Raw genomic sequence first — 18,916 nt, 5'->3', positions numbered from 1 at the left:
CAGCTCTCTCTCTCTCTATGTTGGGAAGTTTCTCTCGCTATTCACTAGAGGTTCACTACTACAATAATATTATGGAATGGCTGAATTACTTAGTGTATAACTTATTCTCCTAGCTCAAGGGCTCCTCTCTCTCTAATTATTCAGTGGCTACTTACCTGCTGTAACACCTGACTAGAAGAAAAGGTTACCTGCACTATAAGAACAAGAGGCACACACTGTATGCAAAAGTGATTCCCTGATTTAAGCGCTCATATTTCCTTTTGATCCATCAGTTACTATACAGCATCTGGTTAGAAGAAAGGTTAGCTCTATCATAAGAACAACACATGCACACTGGTTCACTAAGAACTGGGGTATCTTTATTACAATATAACACTATACTATAACACATAGCCTGAAAAGTAAAATGGGAATAGACACATACACAGATCTGCGGGGTCTCTGTAAAGCTCTATTACTATACCACATCCACATGTAACTAACAGGGACTGTAAATAGACTGACCACATCCACATGTAACTAACAGGGACTGTAAATAGACTGCACACCGCTGAAAGAAAAAGGATTAGACATACAATAGGGACAAGGTTAATATTTAAAGATAAAGAAGGGTATCACCTAAGGAGTATGAGGTCTTGCTCTAGCTGTCATCTGGGCTCCTCTCTCGTCAGTGCCTTAGCTCGTCTTAGATCTTCCCCTGCACTCTTGGACACACATCTGCGCTGATCACTCTGCACTGGATTCCTCTCCCCCACGAACTCTCTCCACCTTCCAGCTTCAGTCTAATAGTTTCTACCTCTCTGATAACCGTTCGCTCCACTAGCTTCTTCACTCTGTCTGATTATCTCAAATTCACTCCAGCTGCTCCCACAGATTAATCCACAATATAACTTCAGTCTCTTCCAAAAGACATCACTTCAGACTCCAGCTGATCACAACTCCTCCTGATAAGTAACTGCTTCTGACTGCTTCCTTCAGTTCCAAACATTATCTCACTTCTCTCTGTTCAAAACACCATCTGCTCACAACTGCTTCTGGTTTCTCTCTCTGGTTCCAGCTCACTGACTGTCTGTCTGTCTTCTCTCTGTTCCAAGCATCCACTGTCTCTTCTCCTCTGCTCCTCTGCTCCAACTCAACTCCAACTGCTACTAACTCTCTCTGTTCCAATCATCGACTGAACTCCTTCCAACTCAAACTCTTTCTGATTCTCCACTCCTTCTGCAACTAACTGACTCCGCCTCTGCACTTCACGAATATGGAATGCTGTCTCCTCATGGAAAGTTCCAGCCATCAGCCTGCCGCCCATCAGATCTCTGCACCACTCTGCGTCAAGGACACACACCTAGCCGGCCGGCCTTTTGTGGTGTCTTCCACACAGAGAATAATACAGCCTACCGATAAGGGCTGGCCCAGACCGGTTCTCTCCAAGTGAACAACAGCTCATAACTAAAACATTACCTTTACCCTGCAAGCATCTCAGTTCTACAGGGACAGAAAGCAAAATGGAGTCTCTCTAGTTCTGGGCCTTGTAGGCCTGAGAAGGATTAAATAACACTTAGCTCTGTCAGAGTACATACACAAACCATACCAATATGTAATATAAAGTCAGGACTACAGAATCCACCCTCTACTATAGGTAGGATGATGAAAGGACACATAAATATGTCAAAGCCAATAGGCAATAGATGGATTAGAGTCAAGAATAAGGGATCTATCATCATATTAAGCAGCTATCCTCTAGTTTATGCTTCTAGGTCTAGGTTTAAAAAGGCCTTAAAAGGGCCAACACAAGGCAAGAATACAGATTCAAGATGTGAGCAAGCTTAAAGTCACCATCACTCAGAAATAGAGCCAAAAACCATGTCAGCACATTCCACCCTTGACTTTAACTTGCGAACATCTGTAAACAACAACAAACAAATAAACAAGCATCAACATAACCTATCAACAAAACCAAAAAAAAACAAAAGACTCCCTAAAATAAATGACAACTTAAGGAAATACCACCTAACACTTGATGTAGGGAATGTAAATCGAACAACCAACCCAAAACAAATCAAAGCACCCTTGACCTGAATGTTGAAATGTAACTAAGATTGATCTGATAACAACAGAAACTAACCAAAGCACCCTTGAACTAAATGTGCCTCAACTTCTAGTGATAACTGATGAAATCTATTGATGTAGGGATATGGTTGTGGAATGAAAACAACAAAGGGCCTAAATGGGGCCTACCTACTTCGGTCAACTTAAGAACTAAATGTGCCTCAACTTCTAGTGATAACTCATGAAATCTATCGGTGTAGGGACATGTTTGTGAAATGAAAACAACAATGGGCCTAAATGGGGCCTACCTACTTCGGTCAACTTAAGAACTAAATGTGCCTCAACTTCTAGTGATAACTCATGAAATGTATTGATGTAGGGACATGTTTGTGAAATGACAACAACAAGGGGCCTAAATGAGGCCTACCTACTTTGGTCAACTTAAGAAAGGATTTGGTAAAATCTGACAAATAAACATGACAAAGGGTCCACAAAGTCTGGGCAACTATAACTAATAGATGTAGGACTTAACCTGACTAAAAGACACACCTCCCAGGACAACTTAAAATCTAGGGTGACCATCCTTGGAACTAATCCCACTGTTCTAAATAAGAGTTGATGGATCAAAGTGATAGTGTAATAACAGGAAAACAAAGATAACCCCATTCCTACAAAATAGCTGGTGTAGCACTATGCATATCAAGCAATAAATCAAAGAAAGTTATCTAAGTGTGGTGAATATATTTTTCTAAAAGATCATAGACTTAAATTTGGAAAATTGAGTAATAGTAGACCATGCCAAAGGCAATAGGTAAAGGCCACAAATCATCTAACTCAGAAAACAGTTTGCACCTAGTCCCTCTGGGTGAATCTGTGGAACACATGTGTGCACCATCATTTAAAACATTGCTTTCTTTCCAGTGACAAGACCGTTTTGCAGAAAACAGGAAAACTATGAAATAGGTGAAAGATAAACAAGTGTATCAATAATGAAATAGCGTAGCATACTAAAATCAAAATATATCATGTATCATTTGTATCATTGCATTAATGTGGCACTGCATCTTTTAAACTGAAACATCAAAACCATGAACAGGACTGAGAACATTTTTTTTTCAAGTGGGGCCTGTATATGGTAACTGCAAAAGTGGCATAATGTCCATCTGAAATAGAATCATGGGAAAAAATGCAAGGCTCAAGAATGCAGGCCAAGGAATTACATTTCAGGTCAATTAAAAAAATGTTCAAAAATTGAACTACTGGCTTTGTCAAAAAATAAAAGTTTTTCTTTAGTGAATCAAGAATAGTATATGGGGTTTGAACCTGACTGCTGAGGCAGCCAACTGTAGATTGTCATGTCAATTGTAAAAATTCAGTCACTTTAAAAAGTTCTCTTCTATAGTTGGTTTCTCCTTAGGAAAACAGTTCATTCTTGTAGGCCTTGATTCTCCATCTTCATCTGTATCCGGTGCCAAGGAAGCACATCCTCCCAGCTGGTCAGCCTGGTACGTCTGCTTCTAATCCTGGATTCAGCCTCAGGGGTTTTGGGGGTTGGGGGCCACTCACTCCGAAAATAAGAAAGCTCATCACTCCAAAATAAGAAAGTCACACTCATCCAGGGCCCCCACACGATAATAGCCATCTGAAACGAGAGACACGCATCATCAATCTTGCAAAAACACATTTTCCATTCAAAAAGCACCCCATGTGCTTTTTATTTTCGAAAGAAACCTCCTAATTCATGAAAAGAACCCTTCTAAATCCAAGGAATGATTTCAACATTCTACCTATACCATATTTTTAAATTTGTTTGGGCAAAATCTAATTTTGTCATACACAGCCAGAAGGGCTGGGGCCTAGCTACTCCTCACTCCTCTGAGAAACAGCCCCTCCCTCCAGAAAGATGTTTGCGCTCAGAGTTTTGAATCAGCTCCAACCATAATAAGCAGGAGCCGGGCTACACTGCGATGTAATTTTGAATCACTGCCAAATGCTGATCTCATTGCAGGAGCAAAGCTCCTGCCAATTATTCTGTTTAAGCTTTTCATATCTCTAGTCAGGGAAGCTTTCTGGGCCTACTGTATTTATCTAACTCCAAGGGCCAAGCGTCTGCCAATTATTCTGCATTTGCAAGCATCTCTTATCTGAAATCACTGAAGCTTTCTGGGCCGACTGTAAGGAAGAGCAACTTGACCCCCCCTTATATAAACATTTCTCCGCAGAAAGAATTGACTCATAGCCAGTAATAACAAACTGGCTCTCTCTGCTCTCCGAAGTCACCCACGGGTCCTCCACCCTTTCGAAACTCTGAGCCGCGAACAGATGCCTGACTCATATCAGCCAAGGTCAAAGCAAATTCTTTCTAACTTAAAACATAGCTGTTCCCAGGCTCGAAACACTGCACCATTACTTCTAACTAATTTAAGCAGATTTAAACGTGGTAAAAAGCATCCTAAAAACAGGAATTAATAAAGACATATTTTTTGTAACTTAGACGCATGCTAGCATTTTAAAATAATTCTGTCATAATGTACTGCTACTTGCTGAAAAGGAAAAATATTAAAACAACATTTCATGCAGACACACATTTTTTTTTTAAATAACATGTGAAACACCATCAAATTAAACAAGGGGAAACATGGAAATTTGTACTGCATAACCAAAAAGTCATAATTTAGTGCAAGCCTCTCTGTTCTACTTATTAAAAGGGCCAGATTCATTTTTTCAGATAGCCTCTTTTTTCTAACTGAGTGGGTTTTCTTTCACACGCTGTTCTGCTACATATCAGCGCAAAATACAGAAACATTTGCATTTGAAAAAAGGGCAGCTTGCATTAGGAAAATAATCATTTATATTTTCTAGAACATTTTTTTTTAAAAGCACACGGTTGCATTTCACTAATTAAAGCACATTCTATGATGGGTCTGTTTTATTTTTTCTTCACAACCGTTAAAGCACCCTCCGTGCTCAGCTGAAAACCCTTATCTCAATCCAACTGGTTGATTTATAACTTTCCGACCTCCGAGTCAGACACATTAAATCATGTGTTCAAAGGCAAACCCACACAAACTCGTGAACGCATTTCAAATAGAATGTTAAATGAACACTGCCTTCTTTTCTCCATGCGAGATGTTACCATTCTGTCAGCTAGCTGACAAAGCACATAGGCGAACCCTGCAACTAATTAAAAAGTCAAATCAAACCACCATTAATTTAAACAGTCACTGACTTTCATTGTCAGCTCATGTAACCATGCATGTTAAACAGCATGTTAAAATAAATACTGCCGTCTCAATCCAAGATATTAACCCTTTGGCAGCTCAAACACAATCATTCCCCAATGTCTGCAGTACATGGGAAATTCAAGAACTTATCTCTCCACGTTTTCACACAACACGTACGCACATCTTCAAAACATTTTCTCCTAGCATTTGAAAGAGATCCAGCTCTCTCCTGCCTAACGTAATGATAGCATGCTCTGTACAAGCCATATTCATATGGCGCTATTCACAAGCCATATTTATAAGAAACTCAATAAGTCATAATAATGACATGCTCTTCATAAGGTATATATACAAGGCGCAATTCACAAGGAACTCAGCAAGTCAAAATGAGAACATGCTCCTCACAAGCCATATTTACAAGGAGTTATTTACAAGGAACTCCACAAGTCATATAACACTGAATACATTTAATATTGCACAGCATAAGCAAATGCAGCAAGCCATTTAATGAGCAATTTGAAAGCATTTTTCACACACATATGTACAACTGCATCAACACCAAGATGTAATTGGCTCCCTCATGTAATGTCACCCTTCAAGCCTGACAGTTCAAACACCAAGATGAAAAGCATTTCTTCCACCCTGCATAAGTCAAATGCCATGATGTACTGCAATCTCCTTACACTCCAACTGTTCAAGCCCATAGGTCAGGCACTACACCTCACCATGCAAGTCACAGACTGTTCCCAGATGTCAAATTTAAAGGGGTTTAAGTCCAAATACATGTCTAGGGCTCCCTCCTCTGCGCTTAATTCAAAACTGCCCGACTACGCCAAATGTAACGACCGGATTCTCAGACCAGATAGAATCAGCTCACCAGAGCACCACCAACCCAGCCGAAACGCAACCACCTCCCTCCTCAGGACCCATCTATCCAGGCACCTGGGTACCTACCTGAGGATGGGGAACTCGCAATATACAAGCTCATATCATCAGAAACACCACTAAATCTATAGGGATTACTAGGAATACTCACTGATTACTAAGGACGTCCATGCCCTACACCACACTCATACCTCATAGTCTCGCGACCACATGGGCCGAGACTAATCTACCCTGGGGCAGTTCTGATTATTTACCATTACACACTGGTTACACCCAGTGCTCGCTCAAGATAGGCACTGTATCCCCCCAGTGCTCTCACTATTTCATACAAACACAAGCCACAATCCTGTGGGTATACACACTAACCTCAGTCAGTGCTCTCATTAACGCCTCTTTCTCTAGAGACGATCTCATTACACACCAGTATCCACCCTGGTGCTCACTTACTTACAAGCCACAATCCGGTGGGTATAACGCCGCATCCCAATGACGATCACTTTCCTATGAATACCTTGAGCTCTCTCTCTCTCTATGTTGGGAAGTTTCTCTCACTATTCACTAGAGGTTCACTACTACAATAATATTATGGAATGGCCGAATTACTTAGTGTATAACTGATTCTCCTAGCTCAAGGGCTCCTCTCTCCCTAATTATTCAGTGGCTACTTACCTGCTGTAACACCTGACTAGAAGAAAAGGTTACCTGCACTATAAGAACAAGAGGCACACACTGTATGCAAAAGTTGTTCCCTGATTTAAGCGCTCCTATTTCCTTTTGATCCATCAGTTACTATACAGCATCTGGTTAGAAGAAAGGTTAGCTCTATCATAAGAACAACACATGCACACTGGTTCACTAAGAACTGGGGTATCTTTATTACAATATAACACTATACTATAACACATAGCCTGAAAAGTAAAATGGGAATAGACACATACACAGATCTGCGGGGTCTCTGTAAAGCTCTATTACTATACCACATCCACATGTAACTAACGGGGACTGTAAATAGACTGACCACATCCACATGTAACTAACAGGGACTGTAAATAGACTGCACACCACTGAAAAAAAAGGATTAGACATACAATAGGGACAAGGTTAATATTTAAACATAAAGAAGGGTATCACCTAAGGAGTATGAGGTCTTGCTCTAGCTGTCATTTGGGCTTCTCTCTCGTCTGTGCCTTAGCTCGTCTTAGATCTTCCCCTGCACTCTTGGACACACATCTGCGCTGATCACTCTGCACTGGATTCCTCTCCCCCACGAACTCTCTCCACCTTCCAGCTTCAGTCTAATAGTTTCTGCCGCTCTGATAACCGTTCGCTCCACTAGCTTCTTCACTCTGTCTGATTATCTCTGTTCCAATGTCCAATTCACTCCAGCTGCTCCCACAGATTAATCCACAATATAACTTCAGTCTCTTCCAAAAGACATCACTTCAGACTCCAGCTGATCACAACTCCTCCTGATAAGTAACTGCTTCTGGCTGCTTCCTTCAGTTCCAAACATTATCTCACTTCTCTCTGTTCAAAACACCATCTGCTCACACCTGCTTCTGGTTTCTCTCTCTGGTTCCAGCTCACTGACTGTCTGTCTGTCTTCTCTCTGTTCCAAGCATCCACTGTCTCATCTCCTCTGCTCCTCTGCTCCAACTCAACTCCAACTGCTACTAACTCTCTCTGTTTCAATCATCGACTGAACTCCTTCCAACTCAAACTCTTTCTGATTCTCCACTCCTTCTGCAACTAACTGACTCCGCCTCTGCACTTCACTAATATGGAATGCTGTCTCCTCATGGAAAGTTCCAGCCATCAGCCTGCCGCCCATCAGATCTCGGCACCACTCCGCGTCAAGGACACACACCCAGCCGGCCGGCCTTTTGTGGTGTCTTCCACACAGAGAAAGATACAGCCTACCGATAAGGGCTGGCCCAGACCTGTTCTCCCCAAGTGAACAACAGCTCATAACTAAAACATTACCTTTACCCTGCAAGCATCTCAGTTCTACAGGGACAGAAAGCAAAATGGAGTCTCTCTAGTTCTGGGCCTTGTAGGCCTGAGAAGGATGAAATAACACTTAGCTCTGTCAGAGTACATACATAAACCATACCAATATGTAATATAAAGTCAGGACTACAGAATCCACCCTCTACTATAGTTAGGATGATGAAAGGACACATAAATATGTCAAAGCCAATAGGCAATAGATGGATTAGAGTCAAGAATAAGGGATCTATCATCATATTAAGCAGCTATCCTCTAGTTTATGCTTCTAGGTCTGGAAAAAGGCCTTAAAAGGGCCAACACAAAGCAAGAATACAGATTCAAGATGTTAGCAAGCTTAAAGTCACCATCACTCAGAAATAGAGCCAAAAACCATGTCAGCACATTCCACCCTTGACTTTAACTTGCGAACATCTGTAAACAACAACAAACAAATAAACAAGCATCAACATAACCTATCAACAAAACCAAAAAAAAACAAAAGACTCCCTAAAATAAATGACAACTTAAGGAAATACCACCTAACACTTGATGTAGGGAATGTAAATCGAACAACCAACTGAAAACAAATCAAAGCACCCTTGACCTGAATGTTGAAATGTAACTAAGATTGATCTGATAACAACAGAAACTAACCAAAGCACCCTTGAACTAAATGTGCCTCAACTTCTAGTGATAACTCATGAAATCTATCAGTGTAGGGACATGTTTGTGAAATGAAAACAACAATGGGCCTAAATGGGGCCTACCTACTTCGGTCAACTTAAGAACTAAATGTGCCTCAACTTCTAGTGATAACTCATGAAATGTATTGATGTAGGGACATGTTTGTGAAATGACAACAACAAGGGGCCTAAATGAGGCCTACCCACTTTGGTCAACTTAAGAAAGGATTTGGCAAAATCTGACAAATAAACATGACAAAGGGTCCACAAAGTCTGGGCAACTATAACTAATAGATGTAGGACTTAACCTGACTAAAAGACACACCTCCCAGGACAACTTAAAATCAAGGGTGACCATCCTTGGAACTAATCCCACTGTTCTAAATAAGAGTTGATGGATCAAAGTGATAGTGTAATAACAGGAAAACAAAGATAACCCCATTCCTACAAAATAGCTGGTGTAGCATTATGCATATCAAGCAATAAATCAAAGAAAGTTATCTAAGTGTGGTGTATATATTTTTCTATAAGATCATAGACTTAAATTTGGAAAATTGAGTAATAGTAGACCATGCCAAAGGCAATAGGTAAAGGTCACAAATCATCTAACTCAGAAAACAGTTTGCACCTAGTCCCTCTGGGTCAATCTGTGGAACACATGTGTGCACCATCATTTAAAACATTGCTTTCTTTCCAGTGACAAGACCGTTTTGCAGAAAACAGGAAAACTATGAAATAGGTGAAAGATAAACAAGTGTATCAATAATGAAATAGCGTAGCATACTAAAATCAAAATATATCATGTATCATTTGTATCATTGCATTAATGTGGCACTGCATCTTTTAAACTGAAACATCAAAACCATGAACAGGACTGAGAATTTTTTTTTTTCAAGTGGGGCCTGTATATGGTAACTGCAAAAGTGGCATAATGTCCATCTGAAATAGAAACATGGGAAAAAATGCAAGGCTCAAGAATGCAGGCCAAGGAATTACATTTCAGGTCAATTAAAAAAATGTTCAAAAATTGAACTACTGGCTTTGTCAAAAAATAAAAGTTTTTCTTTAGTGAATCAAGAATAGTATATGGGGTTTGAACCTGACTGCTGAGGCAGCCAACTGTAGATTGTCATGTCAATTGTAAAAGTTCAGTCACTTTAAAAAGTTCTCTTCTATAGTTGGTTTCTCCTTAGGAAAACAGTTCATTCTTGTAGGCCTTGATTCTCCATCTTCATCTGTATCCGGTGCCAAGGAAGCACATCCTCCCAGCTGGTCAGCCTGGTACGTCTGCTTCTAATCCTGGATTCAGCCTGAGGGGTTTTGGGGGTTGGGGGCCACTCACTCCGAAAATAAGAAAGCTCATCACTCCAAAATAAGAAAGTCACACTCATCCAGGGCCCCCACACGATAATAGCCATCTGAAACGAGAGACACGCATCATCAATCTTGCAAAAACACATTTTCCGTTCAAAAAGCACCCCATGTGCTTTTTATTTTCGAAAGAAACCTCCTAATTCATGAAAAGAACCCTTCTAAATCCAAGGAATGATTTCAACATTCTACCTATACCATATTTTTAAATTTGTTTGGGCAAAATCTAATTTTGTCATACACAGCCAGAAGGGCTGGGGCCTAGCTACTCCTCACTCCTCTGAGAAACAGCCCCTCCCTCCAGAAAGATGTTCGCGCTCAGAGTTTTGAATCAGCTCCAACCATAATAAGCAGGAGCCGGGCTACACTGCGATGTAATTTTGAATCACTGCCAAATGCTGATCTCATTGCAGGAGCAAAGCTCCTGCAATTATTCTGTTTAAGCTTTTCATATCTCTAGTCAGGGAAGCTTTCTGGGCCTACTGTATTTATCTAACTCCAAGGGCCAAGCGTCTGCCAATTATTCTGCATTTGCAAGCATCTCTTATCTGAAATCACTGAAGCTTTCTGGGCCGACTGTAAGGAAGAGCAACTTGACCCCCCCTTATATAAACATTTCTCCGCAGAAAGAATTGACTCATAGCCAGTAATAACAAACTGGCTCTCTCTGCTCTCCGAAGTCACCCACGGGTCCTCCACCCTTTCGAAACTCTGAGCCGCGAACAGATGCCTGACTCATATCAGCCAAGGTCAAAGCAAATTCTTTCTAACTTAAAACATAGCTGTTCCCAGGCTCGAAACACTGCACCATTACTTCTAACTAATTTAAGCAGATTTAAACGTGGTAAAAAGCATCCTAAAAACAGGAATTAATAAAGACATATTTTTTGTAACTTAGACGCATGCTAGCATTTTAAAATAATTCTGTCATAATGTACTGCTACTTGCTGAAAAGGAAAAATATTAAAACAACATTTCATGCAGACACACATTTTTTTTTTAAATAACATGTGAAACACCATCAAATTAAACAAGGGGAAACATGGAAATTTGTACTGCATAACCAAAAAGTCATAATTTAGTGCAAGCCTCTCTGTTCTACTTATTAAAAGGGCCAGATTCATTTTTTCAGATAGCCTCTTTTTTCTAACTGAGTGGGTTTTCTTTCACACGCTGTTCTGCTACATATCAGCGCAAAATACAGAAACATTTGCATTTGAAAAAAGGGCAGCTTGCATTAGGAAAATAATCATTTATATTTTCTAGAACATTTTTTTTTAAAAGCACACGGTTGCATTTCACTAATTAAAGCACATTCTATGATGGGTCTGTTTTATTTTTTCTTCACAACCGTTAAAGCACCCTCCGTGCTCAGCTGAAAACCCTTATCTCAATCCAACTGGTTGATTTATAACTTTCCGACCTCCGAGTCAGACACATTAAATCATGTGTTCAAAGGCAAACCCACACAAACTCGTGAACGCATTTCAAATAGAATGTTAAATGAACACTGCCTTCTTTTCTCCATGCGAGATGTTACCATTCTGTCAGCTAGCTGACAAAGCACATAGGCGAACCCTGCAACTAATTAAAAAGTCAAATCAAACCACCATTAATTTAAACAGTCACTGACTTTCATTGTCAGCTCATGTAACCATGCATGTTAAACAGCATGTTAAAATAAATACTGCCGTCTCAATCCAAGATATTAACCCTTTGGCAGCTCAAACACAATCATTCCCCAATGTCTGCAGTACATGGGAAATTCAAGAACTTATCTCTCCACGTTTTCACACAACACGTACGCACATCTTCAAAACATTTTCTCCTAGCATTTGAAAGAGATCCAGCTCTCTCCTGCCTAACGTAATGATAGCATGCTCTGTACAAGCCATATTCATATGGCGCTATTCACAAGCCATATTTATAAGAAACTCAATAAGTCATAATAATGACATGCTCTTCATAAGGTATATATACAAGGCGCAATTCACAAGGAACTCAGCAAGTCAAAATGAGAACATGCTCCTCACAAGCCATATTTACAAGGAGTTATTTACAAGGAACTCCACAAGTCATATAACACTGAATACATTTAATATTGCACAGCATAAGCAAATGCAGCAAGCCATTTAATGAGCAATTTGAAAGCATTTTTCACACACATATGTACAACTGCATCAACACCAAGATGTAATTGGCTCCCTCATGTAATGTCACCCTTCAAGCCTGACAGTTCAAACACCAAGATGAAAAGCATTTCTTCCACCCTGCATAAGTCAAATGCCATGATGTACTGCAATCTCCTTACACTCCAACTGTTCAAGCCCATAGGTCAGGCACTACACCTCACCATGCAAGTCACAGACTGTTCCCAGATGTCAAATTTAAAGGGGTTTAAGTCCAAATACATGTCTAGGGCTCCCTCCTCTGCGCTTAATTCAAAACTGCCCGACTACGCCAAATGTAACGACCGGATTCTCAGACCAGATAGAATCAGCTCACCAGAGCACCACCAACCCAGCCGAAACGCAACCACCTCCCTCCTCAGGACCCATCTATCCAGGCACCTGGGTACCTACCTGAGGATGGGGAACTCGCAATATACAAGCTCATATCATCAGAAACACCACTAAATCTATAGGGATTACTAGGAATACTCACTGATTACTAAGGACGTCCATGCCCTACACCACACTCATACCTCATAGTCTCGCGACCACATGGGCCGAGACTAATCTACCCTGGGGCAGTTCTGATTATTTACCATTACACACTGGTTACACCCAGTGCTCGCTCAAGATAGGCACTGTATCCCCCCAGTGCTCTCACTATTTCATACAAACACAAGCCACAATCCTGTGGGTATACACACTAACCTCAGTCAGTGCTCTCATTAACGCCTCTTTCTCTAGAGACGATCTCATTACACACCAGTATCCACCCTGGTGCTCACTTACTTACAAGCCACAATCCGGTGGGTATAACGCCGCATCCCAATGACGATCACTTTCCTATGAATACCTTGAGCTCTCTCTCTCTCTATGTTGGGAAGTTTCTCTCACTATTCACTAGAGGTTCACTACTACAATAATATTATGGAATGGCCGAATTACTTAGTGTATAACTGATTCTCCTAGCTCAAGGGCTCCTCTCTCCCTAATTATTCAGTGGCTACTTACCTGCTGTAACACCTGACTAGAAGAAAAGGTTACCTGCACTATAAGAACAAGAGGCACACACTGTATGCAAAAGTTGTTCCCTGATTTAAGCGCTCCTATTTCCTTTTGATCCATCAGTTACTATACAGCATCTGGTTAGAAGAAAGGTTAGCTCTATCATAAGAACAACACATGCACACTGGTTCACTAAGAACTGGGGTATCTTTATTACAATATAACACTATACTATAACACATAGCCTGAAAAGTAAAATGGGAATAGACACATACACAGATCTGCGGGGTCTCTGTAAAGCTCTATTACTATACCACATCCACATGTAACTAACGGGGACTGTAAATAGACTGACCACATCCACATGTAACTAACAGGGACTGTAAATAGACTGCACACCACTGAAAAAAAAGGATTAGACATACAATAGGGACAAGGTTAATATTTAAACATAAAGAAGGGTATCACCTAAGGAGTATGAGGTCTTGCTCTAGCTGTCATTTGGGCTTCTCTCTCGTCTGTGCCTTAGCTCGTCTTAGATCTTCCCCTGCACTCTTGGACACACATCTGCGCTGATCACTCTGCACTGGATTCCTCTCCCCCACGAACTCTCTCCACCTTCCAGCTTCAGTCTAATAGTTTCTGCCGCTCTGATAACCGTTCGCTCCACTAGCTTCTTCACTCTGTCTGATTATCTCTGTTCCAATGTCCAATTCACTCCAGCTGCTCCCACAGATTAATCCACAATATAACTTCAGTCTCTTCCAAAAGACATCACTTCAGACTCCAGCTGATCACAACTCCTCCTGATAAGTAACTGCTTCTGGCTGCTTCCTTCAGTTCCAAACATTATCTCACTTCTCTCTGTTCAAAACACCATCTGCTCACACCTGCTTCTGGTTTCTCTCTCTGGTTCCAGCTCACTGACTGTCTGTCTGTCTTCTCTCTGTTCCAAGCATCCACTGTCTCATCTCCTCTGCTCCTCTGCTCCAACTCAACTCCAACTGCTACTAACTCTCTCTGTTTCAATCATCGACTGAACTCCTTCCAACTCAAACTCTTTCTGATTCTCCACTCCTTCTGCAACTAACTGACTCCGCCTCTGCACTTCACTAATATGGAATGCTGTCTCCTCATGGAAAGTTCCAGCCATCAGCCTGCCGCCCATCAGATCTCGGCACCACTCCGCGTCAAGGACACACACCCAGCCGGCCGGCCTTTTGTGGTGTCTTCCACACAGAGAATAATACAGCCTACCGATAAGGGCTGGCCCAGACCTGTTCTCCCCAAGTGAACAACAGCTCATAACTAAAACATTACCTTTACCCTGCAAGCATCTCAGTTCTACAGGGACAGAAAGCAAAATGGAGTCTCTCTAGTTCTGGGCCTTGTAGGCCTGAGAAGGATGAAATAACACTTAGCTCTGTCAGAGTACATACATAAACCATACCAATATGTAATATAAAGTCAGGACTACAGAATCCACCCTCTACTATAGTTAGGATGATGAAAGGACACATAAATATGTCAAAGCCAATAGGCAATAGATGGATTAGAGTCAAGAATAAGGGATCTATCATCATATTAAGCAGCTATCCTCTAGTTTATGCTTCTAGGTCTGGAAAAAGGCCTTAAAAGGGCCAACACAAGGCAAGAATACAGATTCAAGATGTTAGCAAGCTTAAAGTCACCATCACTCAGAAATAGAGCCAAAAACCATGTCAGCACATTCCACCCTTGACTTTAACTTGCGAACATCTGTAAACAACAACAAACAAATAAACAAGCATCAACATAACCTATCAACAAAACCAAAAAAAAACAAAAGACTCCCTAAAATAAATGACAACTTAAGGAAATACCACCTAACACTTGATGTAGGGAATGTAAATCGAACAACCAACTGAAAACAAATCAAAGCACCCTTGACCTGAATGTTGAAATGTAACTAAGATTGATCTGATAACAACAGAAACTAACCAAAGCACCCTTGAACTAAATGTGCCTCAACTTCTAGTGATAACTCATGAAATCTATCAGTGTAGGGACATGTTTGTGAAATGAAAACAACAATGGGCCTAAATGGGGCCTACCTACTTCGGTCAACTTAAGAACTAAATGTGCCTCAACTTCTAGTGATAACTCATGAAATGTATTGATGTAGGGACATGTTTGTGAAATGACAACAACAAGGGGCCTAAATGAGGCCTACCCACTTTGGTCAACTTAAGAAAGGATTTGGCAAAATCTGACAAATAAACATGACAAAGGGTCCACAAAGTCTGGGCAACTATAACTAATAGATGTAGGACTTAACCTGACTAAAAGACACACCTCCCAGGACAACTTAAAATCAAGGGTGACCATCCTTGGAACTAATCCCACTGTTCTAAATAAGAGTTGATGGATCAAAGTGATAGTGTAATAACAGGAAAACAAAGATAACCCCATTCCTACAAAATAGCTGGTGTAGCATTATGCATATCAAGCAATAAATCAAAGAAAGTTATCTAAGTGTGGTGTATATATTTTTCTATAAGATCATAGACTTAAATTTGGAAAATTGAGTAATAGTAGACCATGCCAAAGGCAATAGGTAAAGGTCACAAATCATCTAACTCAGAAAACAGTTTGCACCTAGTCCCTCTGGGTCAATCTGTGGAACACATGTGTGCACCATCATTTAAAACATTGCTTTCTTTCCAGTGACAAGACCGTTTTGCAGAAAACAGGAAAACTATGAAATAGGTGAAAGATAAACAAGTGTATCAATAATGAAATAGCGTAGCATACTAAAATCAAAATATATCATGTATCATTTGTATCATTGCATTAATGTGGCACTGCATCTTTTAAACTGAAACATCAAAACCATGAACAGGACTGAGAATTTTTTTTTTTCAAGTGGGGCCTGTATATGGTAACTGCAAAAGTGGCATAATGTCCATCTGAAATAGAAACATGGGAAAAAATGCAAGGCTCAAGAATGCAGGCCAAGGAATTACATTTCAGGTCAATTAAAAAAATGTTCAAAAATTGAACTACTGGCTTTGTCAAAAAATAAAAGTTTTTCTTTAGTGAATCAAGAATAGTATATGGGGTTTGAACCTGACTGCTGAGGCAGCCAACTGTAGATTGTCATGTCAATTGTAAAAGTTCAGTCACTTTAAAAAGTTCTCTTCTATAGTTGGTTTCTCCTTAGGAAAACAGTTCATTCTTGTAGGCCTTGATTCTCCATCTTCATCTGTATCCGGTGCCAAGGAAGCACATCCTCCCAGCTGGTCAGCCTGGTACGTCTGCTTCTAATCCTGGATTCAGCCTGAGGGGTTTTGGGGGTTGGGGGCCACTCACTCCGAAAATAAGAAAGCTCATCACTCCAAAATAAGAAAGTCACACTCATCCAGGGCCCCCACACGATAATAGCCATCTGAAACGAGAGACACGCATCATCAATCTTGCAAAAACACATTTTCCGTTCAAAAAGCACCCCATGTGCTTTTTATTTTCGAAAGAAACCTCCTAATTCATGAAAAGAACCCTTCTAAATCCAAGGAATGATTTCAACATTCTACCTATACCATATTTTTAAATTTGTTTGGGCAAAATCTAATTTTGTCATACACAGCCAGAAGGGCTGGGGCCTAGCTACTCCTCACTCCTCTGAGAAACAGCCCCTCCCTCCAGAAAGATGTTCGCGCTCAGAGTTTTGAATCAGCTCCAACCATAATAAGCAGGAGCCGGGCTACACTGCGATGTAATTTTGAATCACTGCCAAATGCTGATCTCATTGCAGGAGCAAAGCTCCTGCAATTATTCTGTTTAAGCTTTTCATATCTCTAGTCAGGGAAGCTTTCTGGGCCTACTGTATTTATCTAACTCCAAGGGCCAAGCGTCTGCCAATTATTCTGCATTTGCAAGCATCCCTTATCTGAAAAGCTGAAGCTTTCTGGGCCGACTGTAAGGAAGAGCAACTTGACCCCCCCTTATATAAACATTTCTCCGCAGAAAGAATTGACTCATGGCCAGTAATAACAAACTGGCTATCTCTGCTCTCTGAAGTCACCCGCGGGTCCTCCACCCTTTCGAAACTCTGAGCCGCGAACAGATGCCTGACTCATATCAGCCAAGGTCAAAGCAAATTCTTTCTAACTTAAAACATAGCTGTTCCCAGGCTCGAAACACTGCACCATTACTTCTAACTAATTTAAGCAGATTTAAACGTGGTAAAAAGCATCCTAAAAACAGGAATTAATAAAGACATATTTTTTGTAACTTAGACGCATGCTAGCATTTTAAAATAATTCTGTCATAATGTACTGCTACTTGCTGAAAAGGAAAAATATTAGAACAACATTTCATGCAGACACACATTTTTTTTTAAATAACATGTGAAACACCATCAAATTAAACAAGGGGAAACATGGAAATTTGTACTGCATAACCAAAAAGTCATAATTTAGTGCAAGCCTCTCTGTTCTACTTATTAAAAGGGCCAGATTCATTTTTTCAGATAGCCTCTTTTTTCTAACTGAGTGGGTTTTCTTTCACACGCTGTTCTGCTACATATCAGCGCAAAATACAGAAACATTTGCATTTGAAAAAAGGGCAGCTTGCATTAGGAAAATAATCATTTATATTTTCTAGAACATTTTTTTTTAAAAGCACACGGTTGCATTTCACTAATTAAAGCACATTCTATGATGGGTCTGTTTTATTTTTTCTTCACAACCGTTAAAGCACCCTCCGTGCTCAGCTGAAAACCCTTATCTCAATCCAACTGGTTGATTTATAACTTTCCGACCTCCGAGTCAGACACATTAAATCATGTGTTCAAAGGCAAACCCACACAAACTCGTGAACGCATTTCAAATAGAATGTTAAATGAACACTGCTTTCTTTTCTCCATGCGAGATGTTACCATTCTGTCAGCTAGCTGACAAAGCACATAGGCGAACCCTGCAACTAATTAAAAAGTCAAATCAAACCACCATTAATCTAAACAGTCACTGACTTTCATTGTCAGCTCATGTAACCATGCATGTTAAACAGCATGTTAAAAAAAATACTGCCATCTCAATCCAAGATATTAACCCTTTGGCAGCTCAAACACAATCATTCCCCAATGTCTGCAGTACATGGGAAATTCAAGAACTTATCTCTCCACGTTTTCACACTACACGTACGCACATCTTCAAAACATTTTCTCCTAGCATTTGAAAGAGATCCAGCTCTCTCCTGCCTAACGTAATGATAGCATGCTCTGTACAAGCCATATTCATATGGCGCTATTCACAAGCCATATTTACAAGAAACTCAATAAGTCATAATAATGACATGCTCTTCATAAGGTATATATACAAGGCACAATTCACAAGGAACTCAGCAAGTCAAAATGAGAACATGCTCCTCACAAGCCATATTTACAAGGAGCTATTTACAAGGAACTCCACAAGTCATATAACACTGAATACATTTAATATTGCACAGCATAAGCAAATGCAGCAAGCCATTTAATGAGCAATTTAAAAGCATTTTTCACACA

This window comes from Lissotriton vulgaris, chromosome 6, assembly GCF_964263255.1.
Source record: "Lissotriton vulgaris chromosome 6, aLisVul1.2, whole genome shotgun sequence".
Lineage (NCBI taxonomy): Eukaryota > Metazoa > Chordata > Amphibia > Caudata > Salamandridae > Lissotriton > Lissotriton vulgaris.
The sequence above is the reverse complement of the archived record's forward strand: the minus strand, read 5'-3'. Positions refer to the sequence as shown.